This window comes from Suncus etruscus, chromosome 1, assembly GCF_024139225.1.
Source record: "Suncus etruscus isolate mSunEtr1 chromosome 1, mSunEtr1.pri.cur, whole genome shotgun sequence".
In the NCBI taxonomy this organism is placed as follows: domain Eukaryota; kingdom Metazoa; phylum Chordata; class Mammalia; order Eulipotyphla; family Soricidae; genus Suncus; species Suncus etruscus.
The window spans coordinates 171505342-171515568 of NC_064848.1; positions in this window are offsets into that span (position 1 = coordinate 171505342).

Here is a 10227-nt window from a genome sequence, read left to right on the forward strand (position 1 = left end):
GCCATTTGGGTTTGTTTTTGGGTCTCACTCAGCAGTGCTCAGGGGACTCTGTAGTGCCAAGAATCAAATTTGGTGTTCCCATGTGCTCCTCGCCTGTTGTGTATCATTAAAAAAAAATCACCTTTAAGCAGCGACAGTGACTGAGAGGCCTATACTCAACTCAGCAACCCATGTTCTCCTTGAGCATTGTGCCTAGAGCAATATCCCCCCCACCCCATCATCGGCAGGTATGGCCCAGAAACTGAACCAAACAAACAGAAAGAAGCAAAAACTCACTTAAGAGTAATAAATCCTGGGGTCAGAGTGATAGACAGTAGTGGAGCATTTGCCTTGCATGCAGACAGAAACCTGGGATGGACCCAGGTTCAATCTCTGGTATCGCATATGGTTCCCAGAGCCTGCCAGAAGCAATTTCTGAGTGCAGAGCCAGGAGTAACCCCTGAGAACTCCTGGGTGTGGCCCAAAAACAAACACACAAACAAAAAAGAGTAAGAAATCCCATAGGCAGAGGGTCTTGAGGAAGGGATACTCACCCATAGGAATGAAAACCAGACTGAACAGGGTGGGGGATGAGGGGACAAACAGGCTCTTTATTAACACAATTATTTTATTTGCCGAAAGGTAATCATCCTAAGTGAGGTCAAGGCGGGCGGCTGGCACGAGAAGGCCCTGCAGGCGGCTGGCCCTTGTTGCCATGGTGATGAAGTCGGCCCTGCCAGCAGCTGCAAGGCTGGAGGCTAGCTAGAAGGAGACCCCGGTCCCCAGCCCAGAAGGGCTGACAGAGACCTGCAGGGCTGTGCCCCCCCTCCTGGCTCCAAGCACTAGACCAAGCATGTCCAGGCTGAGGTCCCCAAGGGCCCAAAGGGAGGGGGTTTTGTGTCCATCATCTCTGTCATCTTGGTGAACCACTGATGCACATTAGACAGAAAGCTCAAAGGGACTCAGGAACTGCCCCCATACACAGCACAGAAGGACTTGTGGGCTGGGCATGGGAATGTGAACGAAGGGCTGCCACAATGACACTATGGTGGCAGGCCAGGGTCTTGAACAACCAGAAAAACAAGTATTGGGGGACCTTGGCTACCCAAGATAAGAAGGCCAATTGCCCTTCACCAGCCCTACAGCCTGGGCTAATGCTTCCTTGTTAGCAACTCTCACCTGTTCATGACTTCACATCTGAAATGGGGTCAGAGCGATAGTACAGCAGGTAGGGCACTTGCATTGTATACAGCTGACCAGGGTTCAATCCCCAGCATCCCATAGGGTCCCTTGAGCATTGGCAGGAGTAATTCCTGGAGTGATCCTTGAGTGCAGAGCCAGGAATAAGTAAGTCTGAGCACTGATAGGAGCCAAAACCAAACAAGAATTAATAATAAAGCAGGTTGCCCATAGCAGACAGGTGGCAGAGCGAGGAAGCACCTTTCTGGCCCAATCCCTCCATCTAGGCAAAACCGGAACCCAGATTTAAGGTAGACAAGTGACCTTGCAAGGTGTGGGCTGGAAGGGATGAAACCCAGGACTAAGTCAGACAAGTCTGGAGCTGTAGGAGGGGGCAGCAGGGCAATGGGCAAAAGGAGAGGATGACTGGAGGCCTGGGCTGGCACTCGTCCACTCACACAGAGGGTCATCTCCTGGTGCCCACATCCCTCAGGAACAGGGCAGTGGGTGTAAGAAGAAAGGGGAAACCCCCTTTGGCCAGTTTCTTCCCTAGGTCACAGAAAAGAGCAAAACGAGGTTTGAGAGCTCAAGAGGGACAAGTTCCAGTCAGTTTGGAAACACCCACCTCCTCTTCTCACCCTGTTTTCTTCCCATTCCCAGTGGAATAAAGTTGACATGATGTGAAAACCTCAGACAGATTTTCTTTTCTTTTTTTTTTTTTTTGTGTGTTTTTTGGGTCACATCGGCAGTGCTCAGGGGATACTCCTGGCTCCTTACTCCGAAATTGCTCCTGACAGGCACGGGGAACCATATGGGATGCTGGGATTCGAACTGATGACCTTCTGCATGAAAGGCAAATGCCTTACCTCCATGCTATCTCTCCGGCCCTAGATTTTCAAGCTCTTCCTGGAGTAGGGCAGCGTAAAATTCAGGGGCCCCAAACCCACATTAAACTCAGCCATGAGGGTGCTGAGAAGCTGTCCATAGGAATCTAGGTCAGCTGCTCTGTGGGCCTCATTTAGATATCTCTGATCTGTGGGGCACAAGGCTGAAGTGCCTGTGCCCTGCCTCCTTTGGGATGCTGAGGGTCTGCATCCCCCTCCCTGTAGTACCGCCCTCCCAGCAGGCTTCTCATGGGCATGGCTGAGATATGCAGTGGCGCCCACAGTGAGGTCAATCACCTGGTTTTCCAGGTTTCATCCACCATCCCACCTGGTCCTTGGGTGTTCGTGTGCACACTGCACAAAAGTCAGGAGAAGATAAGGGTCTGAAGCCTGTGACTGGCAAACTCTACCGGCCTTTAGGAGCCCCAGGTAGGGGGCTGGAGCTCCAGGGACCTGGAGATCAGGAAAAGAAGGAAAGTTAAGAGGTGGAGGAGAGAATTCTTGTTTGTTTTATGGAGTTTTGGAGCCACACCCATCAGTGCTCAGGGTGACTCCTGACTCTGTGCTCAGAGATCACTCCTGGCAGGCTCAGGGGATCATATGGGGCACCAGGGATTAAACCCAGTTTATCTGGGGCAGGAGAGATAGCATGGAAGTAAGGCATTTGCCTTGCATGCAGAAGGTCAGTGGTTCGAATCCTAGCATTCCATATGGTCCCCCGCACCTGCCAGGAGCGATTTCTGAGTGTAGAGCCAGGAGTAACCTCTGAGCACTGCTGTGTGTGACAACCGCCCCCCCCAAAAAAAAACCAGTTTATCTTTGTACAAGTGTTCCACCCACTGTACTATTGCCTTGGCCTTAGAAAGAATTGTTAGGGGACTGGCCTTACTCTCACCAGGTCAGGCAAGGTGCCCTTGGGTAGGACCTCAAGGAGACTGAGTCTGACTTGGGGAAGATTTCTGGAGGAGAGAAGGGGTCAGAGAACAGCTCTCCCCATCAGCCGGCTCAGAGTGTTTACCACTCTCTAGCCACACAGCTCCTTCTTGGGCCTAAATCTCCATCAGTGGGTTGGAGGCTTGGCCACATTAGCAGCAAGGAGGAATCCTGGGGTCCCAAGAGGCTGAAGATGGGAGTCCTGGACTGCCAAAGGATGGCTGTTACATGGTCAGGAAGGTGTCCCAGTACTCTGCCACAGCCATGAAGTGGGTGGAGGCAGCCAAGCTGGATCAGCAGATCCGCTTTCCAACAGCTAAGGAGACCCAAAAAGTCAGACAGCAATCCTCAATAACCCCTGCCTTCACCCCTACCCTTAGCACCCCAGCAAAACCAGGGCATGGCAGGGCACATGCAACTCCAGCTGTTCATGACAGCCTTGGTTGTGGGGGAAGGGGTCAGGACTTCAGCAGAGGATGCTATGGAGCCCCCTGCTGCCCTTCAGGCCAGGCTGAATGGAGGGATGGACTGGATGGGCCCCTTGCTCCCCCCAGAATTCTGGGGACCAGTGGGAGAAGGATCGACATCAGCATAACGGATTAACATCCAGGCAAGATTAATCAAGCCCAGAAACCTCGAGTAGACCCCTAATTAGTTGCTGCTGATAACTGTATTTGTCATGCTCTCCAATTATTCCACTGTAAATTTCAGAGTTTAATTGCACCTTGTTCTTCATTGAAGTGTCACTGTTTGCACACGCTCCCCTAATTCTTTAGCAAATTTGACAAAATTCAGCATTAAATATAGATTATCTTTAGATTTCCATAATTAACACAACCAAACTGTCTAAGGCCTAAATATTTCTCCCAGCACCATAAATCTGGCCTGTCCCAAGAACCCAGAGAGCCGATCCTGGCTCCCCAGCAGAAGCTGTGGAGAAAATAGCGTGAGCATACTTAATGCACACAACTCACAAGGCCAGAGGACGAACAGCGAGTCTTCAGGGAGGGAACACATGCCTACCCTAGGTCTGTCTGAGGCCCCACCAACGTTGTTCCATGGAGTATCTTAGCAGTGCCCCAGAAGCAAGAAAGCAAGGCCAGCCCCTTGCAGACCTCCAGACTGACCTGGGGCCACCTCAACCAGAAAAGCCAACACTTTCAACTTGGCTGACCCTCAGGACCACAGCTCAGGCCAGCAGGAACACCTCCACCTCACGCTACTGGAACACACACTCACTCAAATCTAAACCCAGGAAATATTGTTCAATCCACCCGAACACACCCTCCCATGGTACTGGGAATCTGTCCCATCCCATAGCCAACATGGAATACTTTCCATCAGCCCTCCAACCCCATAGCTAACATTTAAGAAAATCATCATATTGCAGATAACTTTGCAGAAGTCATATTGCAGAAGGCAGAGGGGCAGCAGAGCAGGGGCTGGGGGCAGACACCAGTTCTTTGCTTGGGTTTATACAGAACAAGTCCCTGCCCCAGGTCAATGCTTTATGAGCAGCAGGCAATGGAGCTTCAACACAGACACACAGATACACACACACACAGACACACACACACACACACCTCTTCTACCAAGTTTGTAGAAACTGGGGGCAGCCTAAAAGGGAGGTACTCCCAGAAATCAGGGGCATGTCCAGAATGGACTCTGGCAGGCAGCCCCTCCAGCCTGCCTCACCTCCACATTACCTGCCCAGCCTGGCACCCCTGTATTTTCAGAGCTATAGAGGTGCTTGAGGGGATAGAGGTGGGATCAGGCAGTAATACTGTGGTGCCTCAAAGTGGACTTGAGCAAGTTTGGTAGAAAATCAATGGTCTTTAATGAGGTTTGATTTTTCTCCACAATGGGCCGGCCTGGGGGTTCGGAGTGGGGGAAAGATTTCTGGCCAACTCTTGGATTCATGTTGCAGAATTCAGAGATCTCTTCCAGGCTCAAGTCCCAAATATACATTTATTCCAGGCAAAGGATGAGAATTCTGCCTACCGCACCCAATTGGAGCCTGAGTCCCTTAAGCCTTACTGAATCGTGGAAATTAGAGGTCACAGCCTGGAGTCCATGAGGTCACACCTTTGCACATTTCTCGCAATGGGGAGCTCATTCTACCAAATACCCCACTGGACCTTGGGAATACTTTCTGACAGGGTTTTTGTTTAGTTTTGTTTTTGAGGTCACATCTCAGAGGTTACTCCTAGCTCTGCACTTAGGAATCACTCCTGGAGGGCTCAGAGGACCATAAGGGATGCCAGGGATGGAACCCAGGTCAGCCACGTGCAAGGCAGGCAAATACTCTGCCCACTGTACCATCCTTCAGCCCCTTGACAGGGTTTCTATCTCTCCCTTGAGTCATTCCTCTGCCCCTCAAGACCTAGATCCCACCCACCATCACCCAAAGGTGTTGTTTCAATTGTCAACAGCAGAGAGAAATGGTTAAAATGGTACTACTCGGAGGGATCTTGACTAAAAATATGAGCAATAAAAGCAGAAATAGATCCGTGGCACTACTTCAAAATGTAAAAGTTCTGGGCATCCAAGGACACTGACGACAGAGTAAAAATACAACTGACACAGCAGACAACTAATCATTGGGGACATGCAAATCGAAACCATGAGGAGACTGAGCCCACATCTATTAAGATGGCCACTGACAGAAAGCTTGAAATCAACAATGTTAGTGAAGATGCAGAGAAACAGGGGAAGGGTACAGTCCTGGGTTCCTCACATTAGAGACCATCAGGGGCTGGAGATACAGTAAGAGGTAAAGACTGCCTTGTTTGAGTTTGATCTCCAGTACCACATACGGTCCCTTGAATCCCACCAGGAGTGACTCCTGAGTAGAGAGGCAGAAGTAAGTCCTGAGTACACCAGGTGAATGAAGAAGGAAGGAAGGAAGGAAGGAAGGAAGGAAGGAAGGAAGGAAGGAAGGAAGGAAGGAAGGAAGGAAGGAAGGAAGGAAGGGAGGGAGGGAGGGAGGGAGGGAGGGGAGGGAGGGAGGGAGGGAGGAAGGAAGGAAGGAAGGAAGGAAGGAAGGAAGGAAGAAGGAAGGAAGGAAGGAAGGAAGGAAGGAAGGAAGGAAGGAAGGAAGGGAGGGAGGGAGGGAGGGAGGGAGGGAGGGAGGGAGAGAGGAAAGGAAAGAAAGGAAGGAAGGAAAAAAGGAGGGAAAGAAAGAAAGAAAGAAAGAAAGAAAGAAAGAAAGAAAGAAAGAAAGAAAGAAAGAAAGAAAGAAAGAAAGAAAGAAAGAAAGAAAGAAAGAAAGAAAGAAAGAAAGAAAGAAAGAAAGAAAGAAAGAAAGAAAGAAAAGAAAGAAAGAAAGGAGGGAAAGAAAGAAAGAAAGAAAGAAAGAAAGAAAGAAAGAAAGAAAGAAAGAAAGAAAGAAAGAAAGAGGAAGGGAGGGAGGGAGGAAGGGAAGGAAGGGAGGGAGGGAGGGAGGGAGAGAGGAAGAAAGGAGAGGAAAGAAAGAAAAAAGGGAGAGAGGGCCCGGAGAGATAGCACAGCGGTGTTTGCCTTGCAAGCAGTCGATCCAGGACCAAAGGTGGTTGGTTCGAATCCCGGTGTCCCATATGGTCCCCCGTGCCTGCCAGGAGCTATTTCTGAGCAGACAGCCAGGAGTAACCCCTGAGCATCGCCGGGTGTGGCCCAAAAACCAAAAAAAAAGGAAGAGAGAAGAAGGAAGGAAGGAAAGAAAGAAGGGAGAGAGGGAAGGAAGGAAGAGAGGGAGGGAAGAAGGGAGGGAGAGGAGAAGGAAGGGGAGGAAAGAAAGGAAGAAAGAAAGAAAGAAAGAAAGGAAGAAAGAAAGAAAGAAAGAAAGAAAGAAAGAAAGAAAGAAAGAAAGAAAGAAAGAAAGAAAGAAAGAAAGAAAGAAAGAAAGCAAGGGAAGAAAGCAAGGGAAGAAAGAAAGAAAGAAGAAAGAAAGAAAGAAAAGAAAGAAAGAAAGAAGATAAGAAAGAAAGAAAGAAGTAAGAAAGAAAGAAAGAGAAGGAGGAAGAGGGGGGCCGGGCGGGTGGCGCTCGAGGTAAGGTGCCTGCCTTGCCTGCGCTAGCCTAGGAGACGGACCGCGGTTCGATCCCCCCGGCGTCCCATATGGTCCCCAAGCCAGGAGCGACTTCTGAGCGCATAGCCAGGAGTAACCCCTGAGCGTCACCGGGTGTGGCCCAAAAACCAAAAAAAAAAAAAAAAAAAAAAAAAAAGAAAGGAGGAAGAAAGGAAGAAAGAAGGGAGGGAAGGAAGGAAGGGAGGAAGGAAAGGAAGGGAGGGAGGAAGGAAGGAAGGAAGGAAGGAAGGAAGGAAGGAAGGAAGGAAGGAAGGAAGGAAGGAAGGAAGGAAGGAAGGAAGGAAAGAAGGAAGGAAGGAGGGAGGGAGGGAGGGAGGGAGAGAAAGAAACAAACAAACAAAAAAACAACTCGGGGCTGGACAGATAGCACAGAGGTAAGGCATTTGCCTTGCAAGCAGAAGGACGGTGGTTCGAATCCTAGCATCCTATATGGTCCCCTGAGCCTGCCAGGAGTGATTTCTGAGTGTAGAGCCAGGAGTAACCCCTGAAAGCTGTCGAGTATGATGCAAAAAACAAAACAAAACAAAAACCTCAAAGGGCCCGTTCCAGAATCCCCCAGGAAAGAGAGAGAGAAGCAGGCAAGGAAGGCTCCCGTCACCCCACCCTGCCCCCAGAAGATAAGAAACTTGTCCAAAGTCAAAGAGCCCGTCCTGGGGATAAGGCCTTCCGTGAAGCTGACTCTGGTTTAGTCCTAGTTGTTGCATATGGAGCCCTGAAGAAAGTGGGTCAAGGCCAAAGTTTGGGCTCTGGGAATAGAGCTGGTATCTCAACCCAATCCAGGCAGCTTCTATGCCATGTGCCACAGCCACCCTCTGGCCACCCCTGCCTAGGCACACCCACAGCATAGGGCGAGGTACCAGGGGTACCTCATCCTTTAGCAAGACCACTCAATTTAGGATGGTCCAGGTGGTTGGGCAGAGGGGAGTAGGCAAACCGTGATGAATACAAATAGGGCCTGACCTCTCTTTCAGAAGCTTCCTGCCCCTCTTCTCTTTTTTTCTTTTTGGGCCACACCTGACAGTCCTCAGGGGATCATACAGGGGTACTAGGGATTGAACCAGAGTCAGCTACGTGCAAAGCAAGCCTTGCCTTGACCCATGTGCTCTCGTTCCATTTTCATTCCTTTGTTCTTTTTTTTTTTTTTTTTGGTTTTGGGGCCACACCTGATGACACCCAGGGGTTACTCCTGGTTATGTGCTCAGAAATCGCTCCTGGCTTGGGGAACCATATGGGATGCTGGGGGATTGAACTGCGGTCTGTCCTAGGCTAGATCACGCAAGGCAGACACCTTACTGCTTGTGCCATCGCTCCGACCCCTATTCCTTTGTTCTTGGGGCTCTGAAGGTTTGCAGTGGTGCTGGGTGATGGAATCTAGGGCTGTACATATGGCAAGCATGTCTCTTCCCCTAAGACCAACCTGACCTTCCTAGGCTTCCAGATCCCAATGAGCAGTGAATGCAGGCCTAGGAAACACAGAAGCAGCTCAGGAACTCTGACCTCAGTAGCTGAAGGGGATGGTGGTCCCATCATCATCAAGGGAAGAGCGAAGGGCTTCCGGTTCCCAGAGGACTGTGAGGACCAGGGGTGCTGGCAGTTGGTGGGGATCAGGACAGCAGTACATCCATTGTTTCCCCTTCTCACTCACTCACCAGAATGTGCCCTGGTTTCTTCTTTTTTTTTTTTTTTTTTTTTTTTGTTTTTTGGGTCACACCCGGCAGTGCTCAGGGGTTACTCCTGGCTCCACGCTCAGAAATTGCTTCCTGGCAGGCTCGGGGGGACCATATGGGACGCCGGGATTTGAACCAATGACCTTCTGCATGAAAGGCCTTACCTCCATGCTATCTCTCCGGCCCCTACTGGTTTCTTCTTATAATTTGTCTGGGGTCACACCTGGCAGTGCTCAGGCTCTATTCCTGGTCCTGTACTCAGGACTGAACCTTGGTGCTGCTCAGAGGGACCCTCTGCTGCTGCTGATGACCAAAGTGGGGTCACTCTTATGTCAGGCAGTTACTTTCACCCTTGTACTATCTCTCGAGCTCTGTCTCTTCTTTCTAAAGGAAATGGTTGTCACTTGACATTGTCATGCAGTTGGGGTGACCGTGAAAGACACAGTTTTTCATAGACCCTCCTTTCTAAATGACAATCCTCGGGGAGAAAGGTGAAAGGACAGAGTTAGAGGGGGCCAGATCAGGCCTTGTCGGTGGTGGGAGAGCGTCCTCGGAGATGGGCCATGGTGAGGACACAGACCTCCATTTTCAGCCTTCCCAGGGGTGCAGCGTCTGTTCTGCCTCAGAGCCTGAGGTGTAAAATCTCCTGGTCCTAATTCCAGGCCAACCCGGCTCCTTTTCCCAATCTGGGCATGAAAGTGGGACAATTAACTGGGGCACAGCTCACACCCTCTCCTGCTCTTTGGAAAGTGCTAATAATGGTGCCCCCTCCCCAAAGCCCCTCCAGTTTGCACAAGGGCCCTGGGACTGGAAAGGCTAATTTGGGGTAGTTGCGACAGCACATGTAAGTAACCATGGCTGCCAGCCCTGAAGTGGGGCTCTTGCCTGGAGAGGAACAAGATGAGAACCCCCAATCTATGCCAGCTTGACACCCCAGTCATGGGGGACTAGAAAAGATGTGTCAGGGTGGAGATGTGGTGATGGGATATGGGTATAGGGGTATGGGAGGGTAAGGTAGATAGGAGTAGGCAAATAAGGGCCCCCTGAACAGGGTCCCACTGGGAAGATGCAGAAATACCCTTTCTCCCATACAAACACACCTACCATTCTGTCAGGCAGAACAGGCCAGAGAGGGGGGCACTGAGCTCTGGGGCTGGGTAGGATGCAGCTAGAACTTTGGGAGACCCTCCCCCAGCAGGCTGAGCTGGAGACCCCCGGGGAGGTGTTAATGAAACAGGGAAGCTGTGAACAGCCCTGGGAGCTGTTCCAATATGACACCTCACCCCAAGCCCCCCCCCCCCCAGTAATGAGCTGGGGACCAGCCCTTCTCTCCGGAGAGGGGGGGCCGGGGAGGGACAGGCCTTAGCTTGGCTGGGGCGCTCATGTCCATAATGCCTGAGTCCCTTATCCCCATGTCCTTGGTTAGTGTCACCACAGCCCAGAGATCAGGTTTATTGAGCACCTACTGTGTCCAGGTTTGGTGCTAAGTCCTACTGGGACAACGGGGCTGGAGCCCTCC